Below are 13,735 nucleotides of genomic sequence, written 5' to 3'. Positions count from 1 at the left end.
TCCTATTGGTACCAAGTCCTCAGACAGGACCTGTCCTGTCCTCTTGTCCTCAGTTTTTGCAAAAAATGACATTTTTTTGGTTTAAGATAGCTATACATTCATTTCCTTGTAACATTTCCATATATATTATAATCCATATACATGATATATATTATGTATAATATGTAATATAGATTATGATACATACATATATATGTATGTATTATACATATATAATTAGTTCGCCTCCTCTATTTTTCTTCTTTCTACCTTAGTCCCTTTCTTATGGTGATTTCAACAGGTTTAAAAATTCTGTATTTATTCTTGTATAGGAAGTACATCAACCTTATTCACCTTCTTTTACACTCCCTCACTCATATGAGAACACACATTCTTAATGGCTTTGGATAGCCATGGATCAAGGTCAGTGGGCAAGATGAGCAAAGGCCCTTAGGGGGCAGCAGAGGACTAGATAACAAGATAGTCATCTGCAGGGGCAAATGCTTGTCTAAGCAGAGACCTCTGTGTGTCATTAGCCATGAAATTAAACTATTTGCCTTTTTATTACTCAAGAGTAAATAAGAATACAAGCTAAGGGAGTTGAAGTTGAAAAACTCACAAATCAAATGCTGTTAGGGAGTAAGGAGAAATATTATACACATCTTTGAATGTGTCCAGTGTATGACAAAAGATGATGTGACCAATTTAAGAATAGCTGCTCTGCCGGAAGGCATGTAAATGAATTCAGATGTATTCAAATAAAGAAGAGCTTCTCTAGGCAACCGACATGCAACATTTCTGCATCTGGCATCCTTCTGACTCTAGGATTCTAAAGAAGGGTAGGAATGGTAGTCTAAGTCATACAGAGAATGCCATTTGAAGGAAGGAGGAAGTATCAGCAGGTGAGAACTGGAATCAGGGCTAAGAAAAGATGGAAATGAGGACGGAGCTAAGTTAAATGGGAGCAAGTGAGGATGGAGATTAATGATGATGTAAGACTGAAGAGAAATAAGATACTAAATATTTCTTGGGTACTTATTCTATTAACAAATGTATATACAACTTCTTTTAATTCTCACAAAAACCCTTGAAAGAATAAGTATTATCCTTGATTACACATGAGCAAACTGAGTCTCCTTGTACAAGTTCACATGCAGCTCAGGCCTGTCTAAATCTAACTTCAAGTCTCTAAAAAACTGGTAAGCTGATGCTTGGGAATCAGAGAAAGACCAAAAATGAGGTGCTATCAGGGCTGTAGGCCAGTGCTTCTGAAGATGTGATATTTATCTGAATTCGCTGGAGATCATGTTGAAATACAGATTCTGACTCAGGAGGCCTGGGGTGAGGCCCAAGATTCTAACAAATTCTCAGGAATTATTCATATTGGTGCTCTGTGGTCCACGTTTTCAGAAGCAAGGCTGCAAACAATGCTAAGTGGACTTATTGCAACAATAGGTTTAATTGTATTATTTGTAACTTGAAAAGCCAGACCATATTAGAAGATAATGCTTCTGTGGGGATGATAGGCTTAACTGCATATAGACTAGTTTCTGAACTATGCTTATTTTGTATAAGAAATCTGGATTTTAATCTGTACTCTAATTGTACATAAATAGTAGAGAATAGAAATTTAATAGGATTTGAACCTGTACTCTATTCCTACATTCCTAAGTATCTGAGCAAGGCAACAATCTTATTGAAGAATTAGTTTCCTCATCCATAAAATGGAAATAATAAAAGCATCTAATATTAAATAAATAGCAATGCACTTTACCAATGTTACTATTTCACATCATAAAATAATTTGACTGGTGAGGACCTTGGCACAATTTTGAATTATTGTTGCCATCATCTCTATCATTACTACTTTATAGTTATAGACTTTTGAGGATGGAGAGCTTTGTAAAACCCAGTAAAAATATTCCAACCATAACAAGTTGCTGCAAACACTCTCCATATTGAGCTTGCTCTTGTTCTAAATTTACATCTCCTAGATGACATTGTCCACAGCTCCTACTTCAAGTAGCTTTAGTGTAGCTCTATGTATGGAGTTTCTCTCACTCACTCAGGTCTCCTGCTGTTCATGTTCTCACAATTTGCTATTGAATTAAGTAAATGCATACACATGCCTTGCGAAGAATTCAAGATGGTTCTCTAGTCCAAGTTTAGTCAGGTGAGAACTAGAGAAGACATGTCATTGGCTATACCATCTTTAGTTTTCTCATCTCTTGTATAATTTAACTGATACATTTTGGACATTATGGATAATTATTTGTGATAGAAAAAAGATTTTGGTATGTGGAGTAGAGGATTAAAGATTAATATGTTCCTATGGTTGATATTTTAAAAGTATGACTTCTTATCAAATCTCTAGGTGTGGATAGTTAACTTTATCACTTAGATATAGGGCAATTTTATATATACTTGAATGTATTCTGGAGACACCTGGTTAGAGAGATATGAAGTGCTGTTTTTAGAAAATTAATACTGGGGTGACTGGGTCTGCCAGATTTTTATATCTCCCCATTCGTGTAATCATTTATATGAAACTTCCTTTACTGGGCGACAACTTGCAGTTGAGGGAATTTGTCTATACTAAACCACTTGGCTTATGTTGCACCAAATAAAATCAGATCAATTTCATTCATTCTTAACTTCTTCCACATCACATCAGAATGCTCCTTAAACAGGATGCTTGTGATCTGGTCCTTAAGGGAGATGAAAAGATATTAACATATGTCAAACTGCTTTTTAGGAAAGGAAATTTTCCTTTTGTGGATGATCAGAGGAAGAATGAAAGAATGTAGATCTAGACTCAAGGAAATAATTGAGCAGGAAAATAAATATTCAAGATACACTATTGCTGATGAGGACCTTTGTACAACTTTAGACATCATCTCCATCATCATTGTAATTCTGTTGTATTTACACTTAATCTGCATATTTTTAAGTGAAAACTTGTTAGGTGATTACTTTAAAGGAAAAGATATTTATGCTTATAAAAATACAGAAAACCATTTTTTTAATAAAAGAAATGAATCTAAGTGAGCATTGCGATATTGGAAGGTCTCCTATGCGTACACCACTTTATAACATTGATTTCCCACAGCATATATGAACTCACACTAATGTGCATATATATATAGGTGTGCCATCTGTTAGGGTTTTAAATGCCAGAAAACATTTCTGTGGGTTTTTTTTGAATCACACTAACACAGAGTGTCTATGATTCTTGATAAACTTGATGACCAAACTAGCTAGGAACAGGTTGTGTAACACCTCTTGACATAAGATATTTTACCTTTCAGACATTACTTAAAATCTTGCCATCCTTGAAATTTTTATAGGATTTATTGCCTTTCATTTTGAATTTTAATTATATTTCTGTTCATCTTAATGTTCTTTCTTGTATATGTGTGTTCTTTCTCCACATAATTACCAGACACTAAAAACTAAGTGATGACTATGGGGGTTGAATGGCTGAATCTATTTCTTTTTAGTCAGAGAAATAAATGTATTCACTTGGAAAATAAAGTAATGGACAGAGAGAGACCAGATTGTTCCAAGCTATTTCCACAAAAATGAAATTGGATGGTGAGATATACTATGGTTGGAAGCACATTGTGTCAAGTGGCTGATCAGTAATAATAATTTTTAATGTCAAGTGTTGACATACACTGGATATATACGGTAAAAGGAAAAAGGCAATGAAGAAAAACTTGTAGCCTAGTAACCCATGAAATCCTTAGACTGGGAGACCTGTCAAGAACATGTTAAATATTAAACACCTTTAAGTTATTTCTTCAAACAGGCAGCTCAAATATAAACTCAGGAAAAGCAGCAAACATGAAGTCTTATGGGTTAGATCACATCTTACATCCTGGGAGGAGGGTTTGTGTGCATTCTATCAGAGTTGTCAGTCATGGAAAAATCAGCAAGAAGAGAAAAAGACTTATGAGATGTTTGCTGTCTTACTCTAAACACAAATATGTCTTTAACCAGGTAAAGGTATGTTTATTTTTATGCACAGTGACAAGTCAGTTGATACTTCTTAAATATTGTTTTGGTTTTGTTTTTCTTTGTTCTTAAAGACAAACACTAGGTAGACAGTGGACAAATAGCTTACCCAAATCTAAAAACCTCTACATGCAGATTTTTGTTTTATGCAGAAGTGCCTGAAAAGGTCCTGAGCTTGATAGAGTACTTATCATACAATAGACATTCAGTTAGTATTTGGTGTTGAAAATGGATTTTAAGACAAATATATTTTGAGCACTTGAGTCATTTTGTGAACAGGATCAATACAAATGAAAGTTTACTGAGCACTTACTTTAGGCAAGATGCTAAGCATGCCACATATATTTTTAAAAATTCATCATTAGACAAACCCTAAATGACAGATATAGTTTTCCTTCTTGAGATTAAAACAAAATAAAATGAATAAAAGAAGAAACTGAGATTTAAAAGTATGGGGTTAATAGTGCAGTTAGAAAGTGAAATGCTTGAACCTTACTATACCCTTCTGCCTTGCCAGGTGATTCCCCAAAGTTGCCATCATAAATATCAGAGGCAATAGCTTTAAGAAAAAATTCTCAGAGAAATTACACAGTTTTGAAATTATTTGCTATCACAACAGAATGAATTGGTTTTATAGAAGATGGTTTGTTACAGTGATATCATCTAACTAGTCCACTTCTTCTTGGATCTCAGTATTGTGTTTAATTCTATCTACCATGTAAGTGACTGAAAATTGTGTCTGCTTATGGAGCTAGTAGTGTGCCTTAACAACACATCTAAAAATAAGAAAGTTTCTGTCTGCTTGCATGCTTTATGCCATTGTCAAGTGCCATTTTCTGACCACAAAAATAATGGAGAATACTGAGAAGTGACAAATGGTGTGAGAGAACAGATTGTGTCATGTAGCCATATCCTAAGTGATATATGAAATGCCCTCTGTCCACAAGTTCAACCAGCCACAGATCAAAAATATTTATTAAAAAATTCTTCTGTTCTCAACATTTGCAGAGTTTTCTTGTCATTATTCCCTAAATAGTATAGATTGACTATTATTTGCATCACATCTGCATTGTAATAGGTACCATAAGCAAGGCAGAATGATTTAAAGAATATTACGTGATATTCATATAACATACATCAATAATATGCCATTTTATTTATATAAGAAATTGGAGCATCCATGCATATCTGGGAGAATTCTGGAACCAATCCCCAGCAGGTACTGAGGGATGACTCAAAATCTATATGCTCAGATTCATCCTCTTTCACAGTTTTTGCAGGCTCTTCTTCATGAAACTGAATGTGAGTAGTTCCTAGCAGCCTATCAGGGAGCAGAAAAATTATTCTAGGGCTATGATTTATCATGGGCTCATTTCAAGATGCTGTGGAAGCATGCCCTGCTGTCTGACTGGAGCAGGGAATAGATTCTCCATAGGTATAACTTCCCTGTTATTTTGTTCTCTCTTTCATGTAGAGGTGTTACATGACTTTTTGAAGGTATATATATGGAGGTGTATACCTTAGGTTATTTCTTATAAGTTGAAATTATTTCTTGTTAGAGCTTCTATGCAAATTGATAAATAATGACATCTTCCTCATAGAAAAATTTTGGAGAATAACTATTAGGATTTTTTGCTTTTAGTTTGCTTCTAGCCATCATTAAGTAGGGATCTGGCTCTTTATTTTAGAAGACTTCAATTAATATCCCCAAACTTATATGACATTTCTGTTTCCACAGGCTAGGGATACTCTAGTAAATTTGACATTCATCAAGATTAATATTCTTTTTTACTCAATTTCCATATTTTGCTATTTTTACCTCTGTACCATAAATGCTAAATTGTTAGTGTGCTGTCTTCTTACCTTTACTCTCTTACTTTGATTACTGTAGTTCACAAGTTAGTTGTATATATATGGTGACAGTGTAATTATGATTATCGTGACTTCAAGGTTGGGTTCAACCCAAAGGATCGGAATATTTTTTTCATTCTTCTTTATTTCATCACTCTGAGCTTCCTGTTATCTTGTCTCCTCAAATTGGGCATGGATGCAAAACGATTCTAACTAGAATGGGACTAAAACCAACTATGTTCTGCAGATCAATTTCAGCTTCTGTACTGTTTTAAATTTTATTTACTATATTTTATGCTACATTAATATCTGATGTTTTCTGTAAAAAGAGAAGAAACACATATCTTCTCTCTGACAGTAGTTGCCTTCCAAGCCCCTGTTTTGATCAAGTTTGCAGCAGCGTTGTCAAGCTAAATCATTTTATTTACTTTAAAACTCCAGTGTTCTATATAAGAGAGGTAACCTCCATGCAGGACAAGCTATTTACTTCAGTGACTGCTTTTTCTTCTGCAAAGCATCTATCTCTTTACCACCTGGTGCCCACTGGTAAATGTTACTTGGTTTTGGATGAAGAGCTGGGAAAACTAATTATTGTAGTCTTGCACATTTCTACAGTCAAGAATCAGTCATGTGCTTTAATCATGGTGTCATGTAATACTCAAGCTGTTTCTTGCTCTGTGTTGAATTGCCCCAACTATCTGTCATACTTTGACTACTTTCAAAAATATATCCATATCTGTCCAGTTTTATTGCCAATTCATGGGATATACTGTACATTGACAACAATGTAGTGTGATAAAAAAACATTAAATTTTTTTTGTCAGAAGATCTGAATTCAGTTCTGGTTCTACCGATTATTAGACATTTGATGTTGAATGTGTGACTGATTCTCTCTGATTTTCAGTGACTGCAATGATTAAAATGAAGTTTACTAAGACAATAATCTTGAGAATAATTTTTTTTCATATATTTTGTATGATAAGTTGTATTATTTATTATCTGGTTATATAAATTAAATGTAAATATAATTTTAATTAGATATTACATTTCGCACATTACATATTATGTTATGTGTATGAAAATTCATTATAATTTCATTTCAGAGTTGATTCTAGACGAAGAATCAATGTGTTCATACCTCTGTCTTTCTTAGTCTCAGAAATCCCTCTTTTTTGCTGTCAAAGCATGGGGAAATCACCACAGCAGTCTCTTGTTTGAATAGTTGCTGTCCCTGATTTAGGTTAGTCCTAGAAAGCATGGATTGCAGTTTGTACTAATTCCCAGCACTAGTAAATTCACTAGATGTAAAAGGCTTTTCACTTTAGGTTTAAAGTATTTCAGGACAGTCTTAAGGAATTATGTTTAGTATTCTCTTTGATCTAGGTCTGTCATGCTGGTTGATAACTAAAACATCCTAGTACCCCTAAAAAGATAAAATTAAGCAGCATGTCTAGCTCTTTAGCAAAGGCTTCCTATTGTAATATGCTCTAAAAGGTAAGTAGGATTATGTTGATCACAGCTGTGGTAAACTAAATAGATTCTAAGAAGAAAGAATACTACAGTATTCCCACTCATTCATGGGGGAAGCATTCAGTGAATGCCTGAAATTGCAGATAGATAGTACCAGGACTTAAATATATGCACTGGGATCCTGTGACGGTCAATCTGAAAATGGAGGTGGCTACTAAGTGACTAATGGGTGGGTAGCACATGTAGTGTGGATAGGATGATTCATGTCTTGGAAGGGACAGAGTGGGTCAGTATGAGATCACACTACTCAGAATGGGGTGTACTTATAGTTTATTTCAGGAATTTTCTGCTTAATATTTTCAGACCAATCACAAGTAACTGCAACCATGGAAAATGAAAGTTCAGATTAAGGGGAAACTACTGTTTAAGAAAATCCAGAGAGATGAAAAAATTATGGTATGTTTGGGAAAATGGAAAAACATTTGTGATCAGAGCACAAAATTATTTTTGTGAAGAGGAAAAGAGAAAGAAATTAGCCTGGAAGTTGCAAACTGTGAAAGGACTGTTTTGAAGGATCAAGGTTGGGGTTAAAACCAAAATGGTCAGAAAATTCCTTTAAAAAATGGTTATGTACTTTATATACTTGTATGAAAACAGAACAAAGAAACTAATTGAAATTGTTGAGAGAGCTTATAAAAAACTGGGTAGAGGTAACTGATAGTGGGGGAAATTTTAGACATATCACCAACATGGAGTTTGGCCTTACAGATCCTATTATAGTTTCTCTGTGCTTTCTGCTGTAATTTAGGTGAATATTAAAAAATACATATAGTAGCTGTAGCATGATCATTTCAAACCCTGTCATCCTCACCCACAACAAACAGTTTTTCATCCTTATAGTAGATTCAGGTGCTGAAGATCATTTGTGCTTGCAATCAGACTGATGAATTTCACAGATTAATAAGCCTGAGATAAAGTAAAAGACTTTTCAATTGTGTTAGTTTCATGTAAAGGGAGCTCTTTATGTACTCCATGATGAGAAAAAATTCAAGGAAGCAAGATAGAGGGTTAAAGAGCAGAGACTAGAGGCAAGAGGACAAGGTAGATGTCAAGGAAAATATATTGAAGGACTAAATGAGGGGCATATGGACAGAAAAGACACCTTAGACACAGAAAGCACAGGGTCTGAGGACAGATTGTTAGGGGATAAGGAATTGGAGAAGTTGAGGGAAACTGACGCGTCTGGCCTGGGAACTGGTTAGTAGTGATACTGACTGCTAACTGGTAGAGAAAAGATGAATTGAAACTGTTGAAAAACTAACGTGGATAAGGTGAACTAAGGGGTTGAGGAAAAGGCTGGAAATAGTCTCTCTTGGTAAGAGAAATGGTAACAAAGATAGCAAAAAGATGGCTAAAAGTCTCCTTGAGCTTCAATGAAGTCATGGCTATAGATGAAAAATGGGCATTAGTGTTGACATTCAAGATTTTAATCATTCCTCCTGGGTTACAACAGTTTTTAATATGTTCCCAGCTTAAAGTCTATGAAGTGCAATATTCATATCCTAAATATAACCCTGTAGGCTCTGTTGAAAATAAAACTAGCTCTATAACATATAAAATTGTTTATTAACTGCTGTTATTCCACACTTTTCCTCTAAATATGCACGTGAACAAATGTCATATTAGAACAGAAATAACTTTATATGAGTTCTATTTTATATTTAGACAACTGTTATCAGTTTGATAGTTTCAACCATTATTTGAATAAATTACATGTAATACACCTCTCAAGTAGTTTAGAGCTAGACTCTATTTTAAAATTGTTGAACTCATTGGCCTGGCATCTGGTGCCCTACAAAGTTAGATGTTATGCCAGATTTTATTTTGTAAAGATGATTGCAAGATTGTATCTTATCCATACGGTTTTCAAGAACCTTTCCACTAGAACTAGAGTCTAATTCTCTTCTTCTAGAGTCTAAGTAAATTTATGATCTTCTTGTAAACAAAGAAATGCAGAAGCAATGACATTACATGACCTCTGAGGTTACATTTAAAAAAGACCACACAACTTTCACACTGTTCACTGAAATATTAGTTCTGGAGCTCCAAGTCATTGTATAGAGTCATGACTGTCTTGAGTTGCATACTGTGAGGAAACCCAAACCATTTCATAAGCAGAGATAAAGGTGGCAGTAGAAGAGAGATTTCTAGTGTGATAGTTAATTTTATCTGTCAACTTGAGAAAGCTAAGGGATGACCAAATAGTTTGTAAGACATTATTTCTGAGTATATTTGTGAAGATGTTTCAGAAGAGGTTAGCATTTAAATCAACAGACTGAGCCAAGCTCTACCTTGACTAATGTATGCTGGCATTGTCCAATTTGTTGAGGGTCAGGATAGAACAAAATGGTAAAGGAATGGTGAATTAAGTCTTCCGCAGCTGAGAGACACTCATATTCCTTTGCTCTTGGCAATCAGAGCTCCTGGTGTTTGGACCTTTGGATTCTGGGGCTTACACCATCAGCTCCTTTGGTTCTCTGGCCCTTGGACTTGGACTGAAACACATCACTAGCTTTTCTGGGTCTCCAAATTGCAGAGAGCACATTGTTGGGATTCTCTCCTCTATGATTGTGCAAGTCAATTCTCATAATTAATTTCCTTTTATAAATAGATCCTTCCTGACTTACTATGATTTGACTTAGGATTTTTTGATATTATGATGGTGCTAAAGCCATGTACATTCCATAGAAATCAGACTTGGCGTTTTGAATTTTGTTTTTTTCCAGGCTAGCAATACACAGTAGAACATTCTTTCAAGATGCTTAGAAGTGGTAGTGAGCCACAGCTCCCATCATTCACAGGCTCATGAGAGTAAAAAATCTAATACTCTAGAAGGTACTGTGGTGTCAGCATCTTTTTGAATCGAGGTATTCAATATATTACATGAGATTACCAATAGTATTATAAAATGGGCTTTGTGTTAGAGGATTTTTCCCAACAATAGACTAATGTGAATGCTCTGAGTATATTTAAGATAGGCTAGGCTAAGCTATGACTTTCAGTATGTGTATTAAATTTTTGACATACAATATTTTAAAATTATGATAGTTTTTTTTTTAAGGATGTAACCTTGTCCTAAGTCAAGGAGTGTTTGTATATGATATTTATATAGAGAGATGTAGATATATAGCTATATTTACATCAATATGCTATTTGCTCTGTTTCTCCAGAGCACTCCAGATAACACACCTGTTCTCAGCTGCTCCAGCTTCCAGTTTCCAGCTCTAGAAGTTCTGACTACAACTATGTCTGAGAACCCAAGTCAGAAATCTCCAACTGAGCCTGTTCTGAATTTCTGGCTCACAGAAATCATACCAGATAATAAAATAATTTTTTGGCTGAAAAACTTTGAGTCATTTTTTAATATTGCAATACTAACTGGGGACAGAATTTAGTACTTGGAAGTGGGGATCTGCTGAAGCATAAAACTAAAACTTGCAAAAATATAATTGAGACAATTGCTAGTAGATACTGGAAGAGTCTTGACAACACTTTTAGAGAAAGTCTAAAGGTCTTTGAAGAGTTTTAATGGAAGTCAAAGAGCCTCAAGGAGATTGTAAGAGAAAGCTAAAAGGACTGAGGAAGATGTTATTGAATACTGGAGAAAAGAAGACCCTAGTTATTTAGTAAGAAGTTTAACAAAACCACTGCCTGCTCAAGCATGGAAAAAAGAAAATATAACAAACTTTTTGATATAACTAAGAATATTTCCAGCCATAGTTCTGACAGTACCACTCAATACAATGAGAGTGGAAAGACATGTAGTAAAGCACAAATTACTCCATTTAAAAATGGAATTTAGAAGAAATACAAAGGATCAAAAAAACTTTGCAGCCTAGAAAAGTTACAAAGGACCTTAATACAAAGATCAAATCCAGGGTGAAGTAATAGCAATCTTTGTTAAGATTAGAAAGACTTAAGATAGAATAGCATCAGAAACTTTCAGACAGAGAAAATGTCCTCCTACTATCCTAAGGTTAAGTGTTGCTGATCCTTTTAATTGAACAATAGGGCCTCAAAGACTATTAAAGGTGTTGTCCCAAAGTTACAGGGATTCCAAATTATAGAAGGGATTTTCTTGAGATTTATGTCTGAGTATCTTGTCTAAAGAAATAAACTTTAGTGAGATTTATAGAAAACCCACAAAACTTTTAATTTTAGGATTTATAGGAAATCTATAGTTTGTAAAATCTGCTGATATAAAGACCTTTAATTTGTACAAAAAATGATAGGGAAAACACAAAATGAAAATAGCCTTTGGATTACTTCCCCAAATTTTTTCATGCAGAAAGCAGGCTGAGAGTTCCGAACAGTTACAAACATGGTTTCTTTATGACTAAGCAAAGGATGACATAGGAAGGTAGAGACATGAGCTTATAGGTTAGAGCCCAGAAGCACAGAGAACAGTAGAGTAGGATCAAGCATCATCATGGAACTGGTAACATGAGCCCTGCTAGATTTCAGAATGTTTTAAGGACCAGTGTTCTGAGATCCATTCTCCTTGGGCTTCTTGTGCTCCTACACATCTTGGTGAATATGGCAAGAATAAAGATTACGGCTATTGTTTGTTTGGGCCATTACTCAGAGTTGTTTTTGCAGTGAGCAGTTTTAAAGAATGAGCTAATATTTCTCTATTGGATAAAAAATAGGTTTGTTTACTTTCTATATTGGTGATAGATTCCCTCAGCTCAGAGTTTCTCAGCTGCAATGCAAACCCACTGTGGGTAGCATCCATTCATGTTGTGTTTCATAAGCCCATGGTACTTGGAGACAAGAAGAACTGACACAAATATAATGATACTTATGTTGCTTCTGTGCCGTGAGCAATGGATTATTTTGTTTCTTCCCTAGGAGCATCTGTGAAACAGTAACAAGTTAACAATAAATAAGATAAAATCAAATTCTAGACTCAACAATCAGTAAATGCTGTTCAACTTTAGTATTCCCCTTTGTGAACAGGAGTTTCTACTATGGTTGTATTTTTAGACAACTTTTCCAATTAGTTCTTGAGGGTCCATATTGAGACAGACAATACTGTAAGTGTTTTACCTAAAGAACTATACCTAGGAAGCTTCATCCACACCAGACTGGAGTTAGATCATAAGACCCCAGGATTTTTTTATATTTCCATAATGAATAGAAACTTGCGACTTGGGAGACTTATGCATGTGGAAGGGATGAGAGTCGTGGTCAGTGTGGGGACAGTGGCAGATTGTAATTTCTGAAGATGACTACACCAATATATCAAATTATCCATGCTGTTTTGGCAATGAAATGTTGACATTTCTCAGTCATTCATCTGTAACTTTTCACCCCATATTTTCTGAAAGAAGCCCTCAGATCTTCATATTTAGCCTTTAACTAAAGACTCTAGGATTCTCCTTCTCTCTCTGCAAAGTAACACAAATTAGCCACAAACAAACCATTTCAATGTTCTTGTAAGCGTTTCTTGCCCTATATCTTTCTAAAACCTCAATCATCACATTGGTAAGGGTATCCTTTTCCACCTGAATGTTTTCCCAGGTCACCCTTGGTGAGCTATAGAGCAATTAAATAGTAGCCTTGTGTCATGCCTACTAGTTTAGGGTGGGTTACCTTGGACAAATGGTCAGTGATTGAATCTATCCCCAAACTCTAATACTGCAATTTTCTCTAGAAGTGGCTGTGCTAGTTGGATCCTCAGCGAAGCCAAGGTCAAGATGGGATTAGATGTGTAATATATTTATTAGGGGAAATACTTGTGAAGTTAGAGACAGAAGGAGGGGGTTCAGCAAGAACAGGTGGAAAGAGACTTTGGACCATGATAATGATCTGTCACTTGAGAAAAGAGAGGAGAGACTGAGAAAGTTTGAAATGATCTTAAGGGGAAGCCTTAAGAAATGTGTCCTTGTTGAATAAAGTTTGCATCGGGGGGAATGAGCTGACGTTAATAACCTCGCTGTGCCTAGCCATCAATGGGAAGCAGCTTGGGGCAGTGGGACTTTTGAAGAGAGTGGATCCAGTGGAGTGATGTCTAGGAATCAGCTACAGCATTTTCTCTTGCAAATGATCTGAGGATACACTTTCATGGCCACACCACAAATTCTAGCTGTTCAAATCTTCATACCCTGAGCTTTAGCCATGTGAATGAAGAAAACTTTGGACTAATCTTAGTTGTTGTTAGATCCAAACCTCATGAGCAATTTGAGCCAGAATCACTAACCAGTGCCATTTCCAAATTTCTGCCCCACAAAACTCATGAGAAATTATAAGTGATACTGTTGCTTTAAGCCACTAAGTTTTGAAGTTTGGAGTTTGTTATGCTGAAATAGATAATAGGACAGGTTCATTTACCTATTTATTCCCTATTACCACATGT

General features: G+C 35.2%; 1 long non-coding RNA gene across 1 annotated transcript in view; it reads left to right on the top strand.

Annotated features, from left to right (window-relative positions):
• The window catches only part of LOC141423981 (uncharacterized), a 313,617-nt gene extending 302,707 nt beyond the window's left edge, over nucleotides 1-10,910 (top strand). The window contains exons 10-11 of the long non-coding RNA XR_012448756.1: nucleotides 7,681-7,773; nucleotides 10,548-10,910. This is a non-coding gene — a long non-coding RNA (uncharacterized lncRNA). The remainder of the gene's footprint in view (nucleotides 1-7,680; nucleotides 7,774-10,547) is intronic.
• The last annotated feature ends 2,825 nt before the right edge of the window (nucleotides 10,911-13,735 follow it).

The sequence above is a fragment of the Castor canadensis genome, chromosome 1, assembly GCF_047511655.1.
Source record: "Castor canadensis chromosome 1, mCasCan1.hap1v2, whole genome shotgun sequence".
NCBI classification, from domain to species: Eukaryota; Metazoa; Chordata; class Mammalia; order Rodentia; family Castoridae; genus Castor; species Castor canadensis.
The sequence above is the reverse complement of the archived record's forward strand: the minus strand, read 5'-3'. Positions and strand labels throughout refer to the sequence as shown.